Source organism: Aptenodytes forsteri, unplaced genomic scaffold (assembly GCF_000699145.1).
Source record: "Aptenodytes forsteri isolate BGI_AS27 unplaced genomic scaffold, ASM69914v1 Scaffold65, whole genome shotgun sequence".
Taxonomy (NCBI): Eukaryota; Metazoa; Chordata; class Aves; order Sphenisciformes; family Spheniscidae; genus Aptenodytes; species Aptenodytes forsteri.
In genome coordinates, this window is record NW_008795127.1 from 1,732,883 (window position 1) to 1,752,436 (window position 19,554).

A 19,554-nucleotide genomic window follows, 5' to 3' on the forward strand; every position below is an offset into this window, starting at 1 on the left:
GCCCACAGGGGGGGGGGGGGGGGGAGGTGGGTCAGCCCAGAGCTGACCAGAGCTGGAGCCGCCAGCGCTGGGACGGCTCCGAGCAGCAAGGAGTGAGGGGGACGTTATCCGGGAATGCACAAGCCCATGGCTCAAAGCAGGCTTTGACACCCCCCCCCCTCGGCCCCGAGACCTTGGGGGAATCCCTGCAGCTCGGCTCCTCCAGCACCGACGGCATCACTCCCTGCTTCTCTTCCCCCTCCGCTGAGGTGGGAGTAGTGGTCTTGGTCTGGTACGCACGCGTGCTGGGACTGTCATTGCCTTTAAAAAAGGACCATGTCACAGCCCTTACAACGAGGACAATTTCAGACCAGGTCCTTTGAACCCAGCGAGTCTCAAGCAGCTGAGTTACTTCAAGAGAGAGCTCTTGGATTTCAACAGATTCTGCAAACTGCCGTTGGTCATGGAGTCTACTATGTAGAGATCAAGAGTATTCTGCAGAATTTAGATAATCCCGATGCAAACTACAGAATATAAAATTGAGGAGAGGTTCCAATATGTCATTCCTAGCCTTACCCAAAGATGAGGAAGGAAAGGTCCCAAGCAATGGGGGACATATGAAATGTAGTCATTACAAAAAGTTGTATATGGAGAAAGAGAGGGGTGTACACATCTCTCTCACATGCACACATCTATACATAGGCTATATGTATGTACATACATATATTCAGGTAAGCAAGCGGTATAGCTACATGCGCAGATACATGATGCACAGCCATCAGCAGTGGGAGGAATGCCGGGACACGGGGGATTGTGCAGGGGGTGGCACAGGGGGATGGTTAAGGAGCGGTCTGCTCTCCAGCAGGATGGCAAACGGAGAGGGAGGTGTTCCCCAGGTGCTGGGTGCTGTGAGGACCCTCTGTGGTGGCAGCCCTGGACATGCAGAGGACACCAAGCTAGTGACGGGGTGGGGAGTCCATCCTTGTGGGTGACAAGTCCTCCTGTTTTGGAAAGTGCTCTCCTTGCACTGAAGAGAATGTAATCACAGAATAATTTAGGTTCGAAGGGACCCACGGATGTCAGGAATCCACCGCCTCCCAAAAAACGCTGGGGCCTAGCAGGTGGCTGTGGTCCACGTGTGCACCAGTGAAGTAGGAAAGGGCAAGGGAGAGGTTTTGGAAGCAAGATGTAGGGTGCCAGGCAGGATGGTAAAATGAAGCACCTCCTCCAAAACTTCTCCAGAAACACTCACAGCAGGTAGTGACAGGACAGCTTGTATAGGAGGGTCAGACTAGGCTGTGGCTGGAGGGAAAGGGGCTACACACTCCATGCCAAAAGAAGGAGTCAAATCAGCTAACTCCAGCAACTAAAGCCGAATCTTTATAGACTTAAAGTCTAACTAGGAAAATGGTAGTGTTAAGATGGTATTAATGACTCTCTGACCTGGACGGAGGCGGTTACTATGCCAGGTGTGATTAGAGAGCAGTAAAGTGATTGAAAGCGAGAAATTTCTAACCAACTTGTTCCCACTCAGAAATAAGATCTTGCAGTTGTAATAACTCCATGGAAGGATCGGTTTGGCGCTCAGAAACTGTCGCAAAGCTGGTGGGACGTGCCAGGACGGAGCGTGCAATGGAGAGCACAGGGAGGGCTGCAGCATGCCTGCCTCCGGCAGCTCTGGCCCATGCGTAACAGACATGGCAAAGATCCAGAGAAGAGCAACAAAGATAACTAAAAATATGGAGCGACCTCGATGTTAGAGTGATTCAAGGATTCGAGTGACCAGGATTATTTAGGATGGAGAAGTGATAACCAACAGAAAACGGTCAGACAGGAGAGAATACACAATCATGAGTAGAGAAGAGTAGGGATGCATTATTTGCTGTCTTTTCTAATATAAGAACTAGAGAGCATCAAGTGAAACTAGCAGGTGGCAGATTTAAAGCAAACAGAAGGAGGTGGATCTTCATGCAGCAGGTAATTAAGCAGTGAGACATCCTGCTTTGAGGTGCCAAAAGTTCACAGGGGATCCAAAAAAGCACCCATACACATTCACAGAAGAAAAAAAACCCCATGCGGTGCTATTAAATGTAAAGACACCAACCCTGCCTCAAGCAGCCCCCTAAGCCACGAACTTACAGGGGCTAGAAGCTGTTCGGAGAATACCCTTGTCCTAAGCCTTGAAAAAGGCCTGACTGGGAATGCCTGCAAATGGCTCAGGACAGGGGAGGTGTGTCGTGCTCCTCCAACACCTCCCTCCAAGCAAAGGGAAGAGCAGCTGGGGCTGGCTTTTGCAGTGCTCAGTGGCTGTTGTCATTTCTAGTACGTGCTTTTAATTTGTTTACAGAATGATCCAGCTGTGAAAAAGACTGTAGTTTATGTATCAGCAGATATTGTGGAGAAAAAATGCTTACCATCATATTAATAATTTAATATCACACTCGGAGGACTGCTTATTCACAAAGTGGCAATGCTGTGAATGACATGAATTGGTTTTGGTCAAATAACCACAGTTGGCTTCCTTGAGAAACACTAGCCAAACCATTGAGCAGAATTTGCAGCTCGCTCTTGCCATTTCTTCCCATCGCCTTCAGCTGATCTCAACGGGGCACGTTCAAGGATCTCAATGGGGTGCATTCAAGGTGTTAACAAAGGCATTTCCCTCCCTGTCTTCTAGCATCACAAGTTCACAGGATAGGCCAGAAGTTAAATCTTCTGTTGTGATTCTTATTTTGAAGTTGAAAGGTAATGGGAATGGGCAGCTTTTGTTTTCTAAACTTAACTTTCAGCAGTGACTCATTCCCTCCAAAAAGAGACTTTTACTTCTCATGACTTTGCTGTTTCAGTAAGACCTGGCAGCTTTAAAATCATAAAATTTAACCCAGAAGCATCAAATATCCACAGCTTTTTCTCTGCAGAATTGCCAAAGTTTGCAACTTACTCTTTTAATCACCTTCCTTAGGGATCCAGCTACTGGAATTGGTTGTTTCCACTAGTAACCCGCCTTTCCTTCACAAAAGATTCACTATTCTGGTCTGGCCTTCATTTCTGTGAGAAAAAACTTGAAAATGGGAATCTTTTAAGTTCCAGAAGGTAAATAAGCTATCCAGCTTATTTTTAAAGTTTAATAATATTTTTGAAAAGTTTAATAATATTTAGGAAATTTTCTCCTTTTGTTGTTGCTGTTGTTGTGGGGCTTCACACTGTCTTTAAGTGCAGCTGACTATACCATCATTTTGGTTCTTAAAGCTACTGTCACAGGCATCGTGACTTTTTATCTGTAGAATTGGAGTAGTTGAATTTTCTCATGGAGTTGGGCCCCAAGCTTACATACTCACCCCACAGCTGACCTGTTTATTTTTCTGGTACGTTAAAGTAGGAAAACTCTCCAGCAGAAACCACATTGGTAATTGGCATTACAGGCCAGTGCTTATCAAGAAAATAAATCAGTTGCAAGAGTCCTATAATTCTTTCTTTAATACTATTACCCACGTCTTCCTGAGTGCCTACACCCATTTTTAATCACGGTGCACGGTGAAATTTATTTTCAATTTTCAGTTGTCCTGCAAAATACATTCTGATGTTGATGTAATCTCTAGCACTGATATTTTTAGATACTACATAGTAATGGCACCTTTCTTATTAAAAAAAACCCAAAACAAAACATGAGATTTCTGATTATAGTTAATAATTTAAAGTATTTGCATATTACTATAACACAAATAATCACCCCAAATATAATGGAAAAAATGTTGGCTAACACCTTAACAACTTGTAATTCATTTCTCCTCTGAAATCAGTTTTATTCATTGGAGGTGGTTTTTTTGTTTGATTTACTTTGTGCTTATACTGTTGTAAATAAAAGGCCTGTCTGGTCTTCGGTGTTTCTACAGTGTTCTAAAAGTATTTATGCTCATATTAAAATTAATGGAAACTCAAGCTTGTTGCTGCTTTGTTGCTTTCACTGTGACCCCAGCCTTGGCATGGGGAGGGGAACGGGCAGAGCAGTGGCCATCAGGAAGCGTCTGCAAACCATCGCATGTGGAGCCCTGGACATACAGCTGGGTCTCTTCTTCCTTACCCAACATCTGGGGGGAAAAAACTGACTCACTTAAGTCCCAATTGAGGAAATATGCCTTTAAATGCAAGGACATGAGCAATTCCTCTTGAGTTCAGAGAGAGTCTTCACGTGCCTCAAGTTACGTGTGCACGCAGGAACACGGATGGGGAGAGCCTCCCAGCTCACCCTCTTTGCCTTCGTTTTGCCCAGGTTCCTTAACTCAACCTTTTTGTGGTCTTTCCTCCTTTTCTTTCCTGCTCTGACGACTGCAGGGTGGCATGTAGCTTGCTCAGGCTGTTTCCATGGGATGCGGACCCCTGCCTGTTCCTGGTGGGGCTCAGCCGTGTCATCTGTCAGCGTGGCCGGAGGGCCTCCTGGCTGGCCGCAGCAGGGACCCATCAACAGCAGCAATACTGTATGCCAGCAGCACCGCCCCAACGCTATTCACAGCACAAAGAGGGAACTTCCTTAACGCATTTCAGAGCAAATCCATCCATGGCATAATTTCTTTGTCTTCAGTTGCGTTACACCAGCGGGGAGACCTACCCTTGAGAGGCTTAACAGGGTGTCTAAATTAGTGAGTACTTCTCAGCTCTCTTATTCCAGCTGTGCTGATCTTCTGATTGCTAAGAGTTTAGATGGTGAGAGTGTTGCTTTGTTTCTATTGGTAATAATTAAAGTAATAATTACAGAAAACTGTTCCAGGATGGAAAAAACTATTTACCCAGACCAGATCTCTGAACTTCTCTAGCCAGCAAAATAAAACTTTTCCATCGCAACTCAAAGTCTCTTACACTTTCAATAAAGGCAAGTGTCCTCATTAAGATGCTGCTTTATCCAGCCCTTAGCAAATTCGGTCAGAAAGAGCCAAGAGATGAAGTAATAACCCACAACAGGCATCTTTTCTACTAAGGAATTTTTATACCTTCCTGATCATATTGGTCTGTCTGCACCCAGGTGCTCCAGGAGGACAAGTAGGACAAGAGAGCCTGTCTTCTGAGCCAACAACATTTATACGACAGAGAAGAACGCCATCGAGGGCTGGAGTGCCTATTCATTTTACCTGTCACTGCTTTTATTTGGCTGCAGTACTTCAGCCCATCGCTCTGCGAGCTCAGCTGCTGTACACAGTTAATTTTCTTCAGCAGGAGAGAAGAGAGGGAATGAGGAATTTGCTTAACACCAGCATTGTGAGACGGTTTTAGTTACTCACGTCTCTTGGCCCTTGCAGGAAATTTTAGGGAGGAAAGCAGTCCTTTAAAAACATGTACAGCATCTTGACATTTCAGGGCTGGAGTGGAACTTGGCAGAGAAAACCTGAACAGGAGCCAGGCTGCTTCAGCAGATCCTACCTGAAAGTCATCCTGCTTAGCCCTGCTTTAATAGAGCATTTCGCTGAAGTGGAAGCTTTTATGGCAATTTTCCCAGTGAAACTGAGGTAGAATAAAAAGATAAGTGATATATTGCCTATTGGCTTGACAAAGCAGAACAAATACTTTTTCTTCTGGATAATAATGAGATATTAAGAGCTTCGCTTCATATCATGTGCAAACACAGGCTTTGATTTATTAATTCAAAACTTATTTATTATTAAAATCAGGTCAATTCTCTTTGCTGAGGGGGAAGGGACTTTTTTCTCTTTTTACTTTCTGTTTGTAGTGGATTTTCACATATAAAGAAGCCTTTCCAGGGACACTTGTTGCAGATGTGCTCACCAGGCACATTCCCCCATCAATCACCGTCTGAAGCAGACAACGCTCTTCCGCGAACCCTGCCAAGGTCCCATGGCTTTGGTGGGGAGAAAGGTCCCACCCTGTACTAGGGGTGTTTTCCTCCCTTCCCGAGCTGGAGGATGGGAGGACAGAGGGAGCTGACCCAGCTGTGGGACCTTCCCCAGGCTGCCCTGGGCATCATCTGGCAGATGCGCCCGCGTGGGCGAACCAGCATCCCACCTCCCATCCCTGCCTCCTGCGGTCCAAGCCAGCGCACCCCTGTGCTGGGCAATGGGGGTCGGCAGGGACCGTTGCCCAGCTCAGGAGGAGAGGCAGGAGCTGCTGGGGTGTGGCCACCTCACCAACCCCCTCGAGGGTGGCGGAGGCAGAGAGGTGCCAATAAGGGGGGCTCCTGCTCAGGAGGTCTCCTGCTGGCAAAACAGGCAGTGCTCTGTGTGCCCCCCAGCTCATCTGACCCTGCAGCAGCCTCTGACACTACGTGTCTGGGGGGCTACTTAAATATAGCTCGAGTCTTTCCTCTTTGGTGCACTCCCCAGCTCATACTGCAACACAGCCTGGGTGACAGACCAATGTGACTCCAAAAAAAAAAGAGGAGCCAATTATAAACATTTAATTTAAGGCTCTTCTACCCTAAGTTAAAATGGTCACTGCAAGTTACGAATTCATTTCCAAGTCAGCACCCTCTTTAAAGCTTTGGCTCTTTTGCCTTTCCTAATCAGTGTTTAATTATTAACAGAAGAGTAATTTTTGGATAACAAGTCCCGTCTGCTGACTGCCTGCATGTATTTGGCCTGGCAACGCCGATCTCCAGAGAGCTTCTCCATAGACTCTGCACACCCAACTGACCGTCCTCCCAAAGCAAGAGCAGATGCAGCTTCTTCTGAATGCACTGAACTAGCTGAAGCCGAGCTCCTCTGTTGCACCTTTGCTGCTAGCCTGTCAAGTCCAGCAAGCTCATTTTCCGCAAGGCAGCAGCTGGCCCTGCTGAGCTGTTTCTGGAGCACAGCTCACCCATGACTCATCTCTCCTGCAGCCCATCTTGCTGTGCTTCTCTTTTGACAAGTCATTTCTGTCACTCTGACCGTTGCCCCGCTCTCAGGTTTGCTAAGCCCACATAACTGAGGAGAGTCTCTTTCAGAGGCAAGTGGATAACCAGTGTCAGAGGCTGAACAAGAAACCTTTCATGGCATAGTGAAAGCCGACATCAATTTTAAGTCATCTGTTCCCAGAATTTGCCATCGTTACTGGGGTATTGATGGGGCTACCGGGGTATTGGTGGGGCATATTTATGGGGAAACCGCCTTGGGGAATGCTGCTGTAATGCAGCTGAAAAGGTGTTGAGTCCGTGTTTGAGTGCAAGAGATCTCAAAACCCTGGGCAGGGTTGCTTTATCACTTTAAAAGAAAGAGGTCGTGGGAGGGGAGGGAGGAGGAAAACTGTTGGCTATTAATAGAGAATATGAGTAGGAGCTTTATTTTGAATTGCTTCTTTAATTAGTGACATGCAATGCAGAAGCAAGGCTCGCGATGCACTCTACCTTGCTGACTTCCCAAGCGCAGATCAGAGAGAGGCAGACAGATAAAAAGCCATTGCCGTGCAGGGGAGTTTTAAATAGGCCAAGCTAAAATGCCCAAATTAAAAAATAACCAGGAGATCAATCAACCTTGATCTTCAGAGAGATGGTCTGTGAATGTAGGCTAGTGGAGTCAGTGCCAGCTCAGACTCAGGAAATTTAAGTTACCTTCCCAGCATTACCTGCCCGCCGTGAGGTTTCCCCATTACTCTTATTTCTCTTAGACTTTGTCTTTTATGTCCGTGTGGACGATAAGCTCCCGGAGATAACAGCTGTCTCGTCTTACTCAGTTTTACAGCGCCTGGTACAAACCTGTCTCGCTTTCTCAGGAACCCTGCTCTTGTACTATGCTACAAGAAATAATATTGCTCTGTACAGTGGTTCTCCAGTAGCACATTTTATTTGTACTTGTGTTTTCAGTATCTCAAAGAAATAAACAACAACAACCAGAAGCAACTATTTAGGTGATTTAAAGCTAGAATGCTTGCTTCCTTAGCTCTGTAAGTCATGACATGACACCTGGACCCATGAACCCAAATGGACTTCAGTAGTACATTAAATTAGTGGGACTATTTTGGAAAACAAAACGCAGATGCTTGTGGTTACTATTTGCCTATTTGCACCTTGCTTTAAACAATTACATGTGGGGTGGCAAATCCGCCTTCTAATGAAAGAAGAAAGGAGTACTCCACAGGTATGCGTGTTATGGTGCTGATAAGCAGCAACTGGCCCTGCAGGGAAGTTTTAGTATGCAGATATCAAAAGCAGAGGCGAGGACAGACAGCTGCCAGGCCGAGGCAGAGCTCCTCCTTTCCCAGTAAAGTAGTTCTATGGGAATGCTGACTCACCTGCTCCCTGTGTAATAGACATGGAGAAAAAGCAATTATGTATAATTTCACTGCATTTCTTTTCCTCCCGCACCACCGTTTCACTTCTGGAGTGGATCTGGCTGAAGAGTCAAGAGTTCTCTAGTGTTGGAAAGTGTTATAAAATTATACCTTGGGCTAGATATGTAAACGCCTGATAAGCAGGTGTTAATAGTTCCCAGTCAGCTTCAAAGAAAGGGTAATGTTTCATTGCTTGGCAAGCCAACACTTAATGCACATAAACCAGTTGTAAATAGTTTGTGGAATAGTTGCAGAGAACATTTACACAAAAGCTATTAGCAGATCTGCTGGTGGTGTTTGCACAGGCTTCCCCTCTTTTTTCTGACTGTGTATTTAAAGTTTTCATCACATTACCTCCCCTCTCTCCCCAACCTGGGGAATCCTGTTCCTGAAGAAGAGCGTTTCAGCTCATCTGCAAGTACTTGCTCATCCACAGGTGCTGGTCCGTGGCCAGTTGTCCAAAGTGGTGCGATTTTTAGCACTCAGCCCTCTCAGCAGCAACATCTCTCACTTCTCCAAGTGAGAAGTCACAGCCTGTCCAGCTGAACGGCTTCTCCCCCTTGGCCAAAGCCAAATGCTGCTGCATTAGACCATTTCGTGTGCAAAAGGGAACAGACACGGAAGGTAGCTCTGAGAAGAGCTTCATTACTTGGCCTATCGTCCCATCCGATCGCTCATGTCAAGTACTTTAACTTCACCGTTGCTATTCTGTCCCTTGACCTGACAGCACAGCTAAACTGTAACATCAACCAAAAAAGAAGATCAAGATGCACTATTGTTTTTTCTCCTTACGTCATAGGCTCTGGGTTGTGGTAGTCCTGATGAGCTGAGGACATAAGAAAGGCAAAGGAAGACAGGTTGCTCGAAATGCCCCTTTCTCCCACTTTATTAGTGGTTCTGTTGAAAGACATGGCCTCCCTCTACAAGCCCAGCGCTGCGAGGTTGCTTCTCATTTCCTCATCTCCCACTTCCCACCAGAACTCAGATGCTGTTGCTTGAACACAAAGCTGCGGGTTATTTTGCTGACTTGAAGGAAATGCCTAAAGGGCAAAAGCCACAGGACTTGGAGGGCTCGCTGAGTGTCCATCATCACAGGGCTTCTTCTGTCCATAGGCCATCTCTGTTACTCCATCTTTACGGTAAACCGGGAACGGCGGAGGCACAGCCCTCAGCCCACCTGACCCAATACAACTGTCTTGATTTTGGCAGGCTCGGCTGCAAATCAAACCCCCAGAATACGCCGAGACCCCATGCAGTGCCAAGTACCCCAGCAGTAAGGGGGGGCATGCAGATAAGACGTCTCCTTGCTGCCCAGCACAATGCTGGTGAGGCTGGCAGGGCTGCCTGCGCCTTAAAACAATGTTGAAAATCCTGGGCTAAATTCTCCTTGACGGTTTTTTCCTCCCCTTAGGATCTCACTTTAATCTCAATAGATCTGAGTTTCAGTTTTCCCATTTCCCAACCAAAATCCCCGCGGGACCTCAGCAAGTTGAGTTTTGCTGCAGCCGTGCTTGCCTCCAAGATGTGGAGTAAAAGCAGCCTGGAAATGGGCGGCACCTGCAATGCTGTTGACTTACCCCAGCATTTGGGGTGTTTTGCAACATTTTGCAAGATGGCAAAACAAATGATCCTCTGTTTTAGAAAGGAGGTAAATGGTGAACTCCACTGCAGATACTTTATCTCTTGCAGTTATGGAGAGATCAGGACACAGACAAAATAAGCCTGAGGCAGAGGAAGCTTGCCTCTGTATTTTACACTTTTTCAACTCGTATCTTTGGGTTCCAGAGGTTTGTGACATTTTGCTCCAATCTTTTGCAGGGCCCGTACACAGAAATGCCTCGTTACTCGGTGCCAGCATCTGCACGTACATCCACACTGGAATCTTGTTTCCCAGCTTAAACTTGATATCACAGTGGTTTTACTCCCCTACTATCACGATTCAGCTGCAGGTCTGATTATAAGCGATGTGGCTTTCAGCTTAAACCCAGAGTAAAGCCAATGAGTGAACTGGCTCCCCATGAAGCTCCCCAATGCTTCATGCTTGTAACCTAAATGCTAGATGGCAAAAGAAAGGTGTTTGGTTTAGTGGGGTTATTATCAATCCTGTGAAATGTAGGTTCGGGGGTTTTTTTAAATCACCTCCGGCATTAAAACGAATGAATCCTAGAAGGTCGTGCTCTCTTTGCACTGGTTTTACTCTGCTCTGCTGCACACGGGTTTCAACACCACGTTAATCTCTGGGGTGCTGGAGACCCCCATGATAACCAGTGCAAGAACAAATCACCCATGGCAGCTGTCACCCTTTCCCTGGCGGAGAAACGTGCACAGGAGTCATTTGCTCTGATAAAGGTTTGTATTTTGCTCTTACTTCATTTTGCAGCCAGCTTTCCTAAAGAAAAGAGGCCATATTTGTGACCGTGTTTTGTCAGTGCCCCTTTTCCCTGGCCCTCAGCATCCCGCCTGGCTCCATCATCTGCTGCCTGACTTGAGCAGCGCATGGAGGAGAGGTGCAGAGGAGCTGCGGTGCTGGGGAGGCGGCTGCAGCACAAGCCCCGCTGCGGCCCCAGGCACCGGCCAAGGCAGGCAGGACTGTGCAGAGCCCCCAAAAAGCCCTGAGGAGAGCTCACCCCTTTGTATGCGTGGCATGAAAGGAACATAAACAGGAAGCATAAAGCCACAGGAAATTCTGTGACCGAAGTTTCACCGTTCATAGAAGCATTATTTTTACTAGTTCCATCGCTATGTCTTACGTCAGTAAAGAGCGTTCGTTTTCTCACTCAGCTCAGACCTTGCGTAGGAAAAATATAGTCCCTTTAGGTTATGGATTGCTTTACGTTCTGCCTCCTGCAATGTTACAACCTGGTAACGCCGAGCCCTAAAAATTCACACCAGCGATGCTGAAGTCCAGCTGCAGGGACGCAACTCCTGGCAGAACCTGGGAACAGTGGCTTGATGGGAATATTGTATTGATTTAAATGGGTTTTAGAGCTTGGTGTCTATGAAAGTTGCTGCTGTCACTTAGGTAGTGCATGCACTCAGGTGTCAGTAATAAGACATCCTTCACTTGCTCTCTATGCGTTTCAGTCACCAGGACAAGGCTGATTACTACTTTCGAAGTAAGGGGGAGAAAATGATGTGCTTTGTAGCATCTCTCAGAGCACTCCTTTTAATCCTTCATAACACTTTTTTTCACTGCTTCTCTCAGCAAAATTCTCCCATCTATAAATTACACAGATGAGCAGTTTTTCTCCCAAATCCTCCAGCTCTTGGCAGTGAACAAGGGGCGATCTGTACTTATCTCCTCCTCTTGTTCTCACACACCTCTCCTCAGGGATTTCTTCATCCACAGACACAAACCCCACTCCATCCCCTGTGCTGCAGACTGACGGATCCACTCTCTGCTCCAGGTGCAATTCTCCTGTCAAACAAAAAACCAGGTGGTCCTCAGAGGCAGGACAGAGAGAAACCTGAAGCTTCGAGGTCCGTCCTGAGTTATATCTGTCTGTCGATCTGCCTGCACGGTGAGCTTGCGGGGAACCAGTGTGGGGGGACCTCAGCACCTCTCCAAACGTGGGAGCAGCCCCCGAGGGATGCCGGCAGAGCTTGCCTTACCTACACACTTGCCTGTGAAGGATCCCGTGACTGGCCTTTTCCAGGGCATCCATATAGCTACAACTCTTGCTCAAGAGCTCCACATCTTGGCCACCGCCAATACTTTGCTGGGGCCTTGCACAGGTGGTTTTCCCCACGGACAGCTTCCTGGAGGTGGCTGTACCGGTGGCTTTCCCAGCCCACCACTGGTCATCGCCCCATTCCTCTTGCATCTCTCTGCTGCTTCACCGTTCTCTTCCAAATACGGTTTTCTGACATAGCTTGCTTGTCTTTGCTTTCAAGGCCTTTCCTGGTCCCCATTGCCCACCAAAGCCGTCCTTGCCCCGCTGCCCAACAAGCGCTCCTCCACTTTCTTCCCAGCTGCCACCCCCATTTGGATGATGCTGTAGAGCAGCATCTTGCACAGCTCCTGGTGTCTTTCCAATTTCTCCTTCAAACTCTTCATCGTAGCTGCAGAAAACCCCACAGCGGTTGATACCGCTGCCTCTTACACTGCCCAGCACCACCTTCTTGCCTCCTTTTCCTGCCCCACTGGACCCACCTGCTGTCTCCTTCCCTGTCCTTCACTTGTAAAGTCTTTGAGGTTGTAAAGTTTAGGGCTTTTCAGGAGGCAGTAGTTTTTCTCCACTCACTGGGGCAGCACAGGTCTGGCAGCAACTCCTGCCCAAACTTGTGGCTGATACAATCTGCCATTCCCGGGGACATTTTGTGCCCATCTCGCGGTGCTGCTGCAGCTCTCAGCTAGAGCAGGTGCCCCCACCTGCTGGATCACCTACCTCTTGCACTTCTTCCCCACCTCCTTTGCCCTCTCTTTCTCCCAAGCTCCATCACACGCTGCCATCTGAACACAAATTAGCACCGATGGTTTACCTGGAGGTTTTTACTTCTACTATTTAGAGCATTCCCCTGGTTTTAGGGTTTTGCTGGTTTAGTCTTTTTCCTTGCAGGACAGTTTTGTGTTGTAGCTCTAAGTCCACCCCATGCCTGGACCACGATCACTCGCAGTGACTGTCCTCCCTCCTCCTTAATTTTCTCTGCTCCCTGGCCCGTTCCCCCTTGTCCCTCACGCCCTGTTTTGTAAGCCAGGCTGCTTCCTCCTTCCCCCCCTCCCTGGGACCATTTTCTGAGCATTTTTTGTTAGCCACTTCCCTTTTTCAGGCTTGCTGTGCAGCCGCAGATGACTGAGGGTACAGCATCCTGGGCACACACTGGAGTAACCCTCCGCTTCCAACCGCCTGCCGCAGCACATTTTAATCTCATCAACAACTGCACCAACTATTTATAATCAGCTCTCTGATTACATTCCTAAGGTCAACGTCCAACTTGAAAGACTCAGAGTAGTTGATACAGTGCTACAAAGCCTCCTCTCCCCCAGAGGTTTCCAGAGCTCCTGGGCGGTATTTAAAGGCTGTAGTCAGAGGTGCTACCTCCCTCTCTGGTATCCCACCTTGCTGCTGCCCCTCTCACTTCCCCAGCCCTCCCCCACTGCCTCCCACAGAGGTACTTTTGGGGAAAGCTGATCAAAAATTGCCTGCATTGACATGCCCCAGCCAGTCAAGTCCCACAAACCGTATACCACAGCAGGGTCTCCCCAGCTCACCCAGCCTTCATCAGGCCCCGAAGAGATGCAGCCCTTGCAGCACCCAGCTGGGGACCGGCGGCACAGACGATGATGCTCGGTGGGCTCCTGTCCCTCCCTGCTGCTCAGCGTTTCAGCAGTAGGTGGGTGTTGTCCTTGCCGTCATCACAGACCCAGGTCATTTTGGGTGGCTAAGCCACCTGCCTTTTTTTACCCTTTTTCAGCATGACCCCAGACCTCACTGTTTTTCCATGAGGTTTGCAACTGAGGTCGTCAGAGTTGTCTCAGCCACGGCGAGGAACGATTACATGCTGGCTGCAGAAAAGACGGTCATTGCCCTCTTGGCCACCCACCTCCACTCTCCTCCTTGCCACCCCTGCAGCCAGCACAGCTGAGCTGTGCCTGTGGCTCACCCTAAACCTGCGCAAATCAAGCCTAGCATAACAAAAGTGAGCCAGTGCCACCATTTGGACTTGCATGCAGAAACCTGGAGTCCTGTGGGCCACCGAGCCCTGTGCAGCACTGGCCCTTAGAGCTGGTCTACAGTGGGACCAGGAAGCCCCACTACAGCAGGGTGCCGGTTAGGGGGGCTTATACATCACGTACAGCCCCTGGGAGGATTGTAAGCATAAAATATGGGGACTAGTGAAGGCGGGGGTAGAGTCTAGTTTTCATTTCGCCCCTAGATGCTTTCACTAGATGCTCTTCAGCAATGGCAGAGGTGATACTGGCTCCTGGCGTGCTGCTGGAGACTCAGTAAAGCTGGTTCCTTCCTTTGCTGCTTGTCCCATCTTCTATATATCTCAGGAGACATTTTTATCACAATAATGTCATGTAATCTTGTATAGACCCTGTCCCAGGCAAGAAAAGGTTAACCAAGAATTATGGACTCTTGGGTGAACCTATGGCTGCATTAAATGTCAGGCCTGAAGGGCGGAGAGACCACAGCTCACTTTGGGTTATTTATTGCCTGCCTGAGGTCTTAATATTAGCAACAGGCAGGCTGAATGGAGAGGGGCACACACATGGGGTTACCAGTCTTACCTGCAGTCTGGCCAATGGAACCAGGAGAACCCATGTCAGGTGAGGAAGCCATGGTCCCCCAAGTGCACGGCCAGGCTCAGGACCTCCTGCAGCAGCAGCAGCATCCCCGTCAGCTGAAGATCAGCCCTCACCCAGAAAGCTCATAGCCTCAGCCAAGGGAAGATGGGATAGCTGAGCACGGGGAACCAGCTGAGGATGAGGAGGCAAAGAAGGGTGAAGGGGGTCTGCAGAGAACTGTTCTACCCAGAGAAGCTTACATCTGCCCTTAACTGGCCTTTTTGCATTGCATCATGCAGGAGAGGTGTGGGCTGTGCGTTTGAGGAAGCTGCTTTCAGCTGAATGGGATAAAAGGGAACCCAAAATGTTCTGGTTTTAGTACAAGAAGTAGACAGGGAGAGAAAGAGGAAACTCTTGTGTCTGTTAAGAAGGATCCTACAAAAAGAAATCCCTCTGCAAGTTAGCTGTCGAAGTTTAGGATTAATTATGCTTTTGTACAGACCAGTGTAAATTGCATGGTGCTGTTTGTTTCCACTGCTCTCTTTATAGGCCTTGTGGTTAAATAAATAGAACTAATATTTTCTTAATGGCCGTGGAATGCAATGGTGGCACTCTTCATCCATAGGTACATCTTTGCATCAGATACTCTCAAACCACCCAGATAATATTACTGTAGTTTTATGCGTATGCAGGAAACCTGTTACCTGGTCCTGCTTTAGAGGTAGTGAGACGGCTTTGCATGGCCCCTTTCTGTATACAATTTGAAGACAGGAGGACCTATTAGATCATCTAGGTTGGTCTTCTACACACTCCATGCTGTTGAATTTCACTGGATGAGTCCCTGTGAAGCTCACCATATTCAGCTAGGCAGAAACATTTAGGTCTTGTGCGCAGCAGACAGAGCACCATTGCTGGTCTTCTGACATTGGGGGCAGCAGTGGTGAGCTATTGAATCTGATGCCAAATCTTGCCTGTAAACACTAAACAAAAACACTTTTAGAAAACAACTGCTGTGTACCTTGTTTTCTTTTGAGGCACTTTAATTATGCGACTGTCTTCATGACAGAACTTCTTGGTCTCTAGCAAGAGAAAAACATTATGTTTCATTTGGTTGGAAAAGTCAGGTCTTAATTTTTTGTTTTGTGATTATCCAGGAAAATCCCAACTTCAGAATTCGATTTTAAAGACATAAAAATAAAATTTAAGAGCTTACAAGACAAGTTCTTCTCTCTGTTTCCAGTAATTGCCTTTCATGATGCAGGCAAAGCAAGCTATTGCACCATCCTTCTGCTTAAAGACCATCACCACAGGTATGGCAGAAGCGTTTTTGGGGAGTGCTGTGGGGTTTTTCGATTAAACATTACAGGACTATCAGTGGTACGGCAGGGATCTGCAGGGGGAGATGCTCCATAGTTGGAAATGTTCTCTGGGTAGGTCTAGGACAGCAGAGACAACCCTTTTTGCCTCAAAATGAGCTGATTCTGGCTTACTCTGATATGTAACGAGAAAGATGGGGAGATTTTCTTGGGAAGCAGCAATGAGATGTTCTCACATACTTCGGGATGCAAGTCCCAGGATGTAATAAACACTCAAAGCTGACAGACAGCAAACAACCACTGAGAGGTGTGAAAGGGTTGCTTCATTCAGGAGGCTTTTGGTTTTAAATGCCTCATTAATGTGAGTTTTGGAGATTATTATGCTATCTGCAGTGACACCCTGTGGTGATGCAGCAGTAGTTTATCTCTGACCCTGTTCTCTCAAAAAATCAGAGAAGTTCTGCTGTGACTGTCCTGCTGCCTGCAGTTATTAGCAGGAGGAAATATACAGCTGAAAAGTAGTTTTTCCTGGTAATGATAAGTATTCCTTATAGGATATGAGGAGACAAGTCTTCTGCTGTTACTGTTATAATTTAGCCATTATTATTCATACTGTTAACGTTTCTAAAAGTGATTTCATATGCACACTGCCTGGCTTTAGCAGAAAATAAATAAATGTGAGATTATAGTTAAAAATATAAATTGCATATGAATGTATAGTAATTTAGTTTAAAATGTCAGGAGAAACCATATATACTTCCAAGAGGAATGTGTTATGTATAAAAAAGGACGTAGTAACTTGTTAACCACTGTATATTTTGAGTAAGTTGCACGGGTTTTCTTCTGTTATGGAGCAGAGTACCAAAAGCGTGGATTCTGTTCTCAAGGACAGCCAGTTTCCATGGGACTTACCAGCATCAGTGTTTGACTTGCCTTTTTTTCCTTTAACAAAAGCAGATTTGGAATATGCACTCTCAGAGGTTGTTGTGGGAGGAGGGCAGACTGACTGCACTGAATGTAAGGATTTGCTTAGCCGGAAGGGAGTACTTGACCTGCTATAAACCAGGCAGCACGAATTGCTTCCCCAGTGTCAGCCTGGGTCTTTATTTTCTTCATCCTTCCATTGCTTAGCATCAAATGCATTTAAAAAAAAACATTGATTTTTTTTTCAGTTTTGCTAGAAAAGCAAACATTAGTAAAAATAGTTAGGTGTCTCAAATGCCACCTTTGTTAATTTCATCATTGATTTATGAAAAAGTTTGTGATTCTGGTGGCTTTTCAAATCAGCAAAACAACTAAGGTCAGGCTTTTAAAAAGCCTTTTGGACATGATTTAACTGATGATCCAGTTATCCAGGTGAATACCTGTATCTTTAGGTGAAAACATGGGTGTGTGTGCTTTCCAGCTCAGCTTGGAAACTGCAGCTACACTTGGCATGAAGGCCTTCCCCAGGGAAGTGAAGAGCTGTTCACATCAGTTAGTATAGTCAAGACACTTTCATGCAAGTGTTTTCACCCAGCCATTCACCACTGGACTCTGTGAAGGTCTCCATATTTAAATCACTTAGTTCCTTCCCCTTCTGGAAAAAGAAACAGTTGTCTCACTCACATTTCAGAAGTTTGTTGGACAGTATGTCTTCCCAAATTGTTTTTTCAAAAGATACGTGTTAGGAGAAAAACATATCAGGCCGTATCCGACACCCCAAGAGAGGTAAGGTTGCTGCAGCTCCATGTCCCCAGGTCCAACCAGTAGCAAGGCTGATGTATTCCCAGTAGGCACACGCACACAGAGCACACGTACACACCACGTATTTACACATATATGTGGCCATGTGTGTAATCACGCACACTGATAACACAGACACTCAAGAGCACTCACATGAACAGACAGCATCAGTGGCCTCATCCTGCTCCCCTCCCTGGCTGAGCAGGATGGAGGTCCACTAGTGGGAACATACACGTATACAGACACTCAGCCTGCCCCGTAGCTGACCCTGGATCCCAGTCTCCCCAGTTGCTGGTACCTGGACATACAAGCCCTCGAGGCCACAGCCCCCTCCAGTTGCTGGTACAAACTATCATCTCACTCATGTAGACACATGCAGAGAGCTGGCCAGGACTCTCCTGGTCCCCCCCCATATCCAGCTCCTCCCGTGGCCTTGCCTGTAGACATCCCACCACCACCGGCTCCGAGGCCACTTCACCTCCTTGCCCAGCTCGATTCTCGCTGGTGCTCACACACACACTTGCACACCCGCACCTGCTCCAGATGCTGCACCATGGGCACAGGGCTCCACCATGTTCCACCCCTGGGACTGGCACTTGTTGTCGCTCAGTTGGGTCTCCCTGGTCACTGGCACACAGACCCTCCAGCCCGTAGTCCCAGCCCAGCTGCTGGCACCCAGACCTGTACTAGCTCCAAGCTCTGGCACTGTGGGCACATGGGCCGCTGTGACTCAAAGCGTTACTCCAGCTGCTGGCACATAAGTCAAGTCACTCCAGTCACAGCACCACAGACACGCAAGTGCTCTGACCTGTGGTCTCACTCCAGTTGGTGGCAGTCGGTCCCCCATGCACACCCACAGAACAGAGCCCCCCACTCAAGAATAGTTAAAACAGAGTTTAGTAAGAAGTCAGGACAGACTGCACTGGTCAGGCTCGGGGCATGGCCGGATGGACATAATGACCAGCAAACTATTTACATGTGACCAGCCCTTTTGATACCCTTACACCTCTATTCTGCCCGCATTTGTTCCTCCACAAATCACCCAAACCCATCCCTTTCCCTGCCTTTGGTTCCTTCCCTAAACATCCCATAATAAATCCCATGCAACCCCAAAATGCTCTTCCCCTGCATCCCACGATGTGTCCCGCAGTTACATGAAAGGTGCTCCTGCATTGGCTCACCTCGATGGATTTTCACACCATCCTGGATCCTGGGGCTGAGGCTCCCCTGGGACAGCCCTGGGAGGAGCCCACATAGGGCATCCTCGCCCCCAAGCCCTTAATTTGGGTTCCTGCCTTTTCTTGTGCTCCTGTGCACCTCTGGGCTTGTGCAGATGGGCCATTGATGGGCTGATGGCTCCTGTGATGGGCCTGGGAGTAGCCCCGCAGGGCAGGCTATTCTTTGGACTTCCCCTCCTGCCCTTGTCTTTCTGTGGTCCTTTGTGGGTGTGCAGACGAGCTTTTATCACATAACCCAACAATAAAAAGATAGTTCAACTGCCCCTTAACCAGTGGAGCCTGTTGTAAAACTGACATGCGCTTTCTGCCAGGTTTTTAGCATAAATCACCTGTTCCTTTCTCCTTCAGCTTCACTCAAAGGCAGCTTCCTCTTATTGCATTGCAATCCCTCCTTTCACTTTGCTTCCACTCCTCTACCTTAATCTTCCAATTTTCTGTGATTTATCCAGCCAAAACCTACAGCAATGATTAACTGGCAATTGTGCCTCTATACTATGGCCTTCATCTATTTTTGTGTGGTCTTCACACACTAAGCATCACCCTACAGACAACCGTTTAAGTTGTCCTATTTTCCTCATGTCTGTCCTAAATGCTTACTCTATTGCAATCTTCCATTGTTGTCCCACAAGCGGGGTCCGGTACCCGGTGTGCAATAAGCCAATCTTGCACACAGAGCCGAGGTATTTATTTATCTCATGTTTGCGCAAAGACGGTTGGGGTGCTAGGTGGTAATTCCACAAAGCTAGCACACCACCCAAAAGAACTACAGCATATTTATATTGTTACATGATTAGCAAAAACCCACCTAAGT

The 19,554-nt window shown here is 47.5% G+C and overlaps 1 protein-coding gene across 1 annotated transcript in view; it reads right to left on the reverse strand.

Annotated features, from left to right (window-relative positions):
• Positions 1-10,147: 10,147 nt before the first annotated feature.
• The window catches only part of CASP3 (caspase 3), a 20,464-nt gene continuing 11,057 nt past the window's right edge, over positions 10,148-19,554 (reverse strand). Inside the window, exon 8 of the transcript XR_657483.2 lies at positions 10,148-10,158. The gene's annotated coding sequence lies outside the window, so the exon portion shown is untranslated. The remainder of the gene's footprint in view (positions 10,159-19,554) is intronic.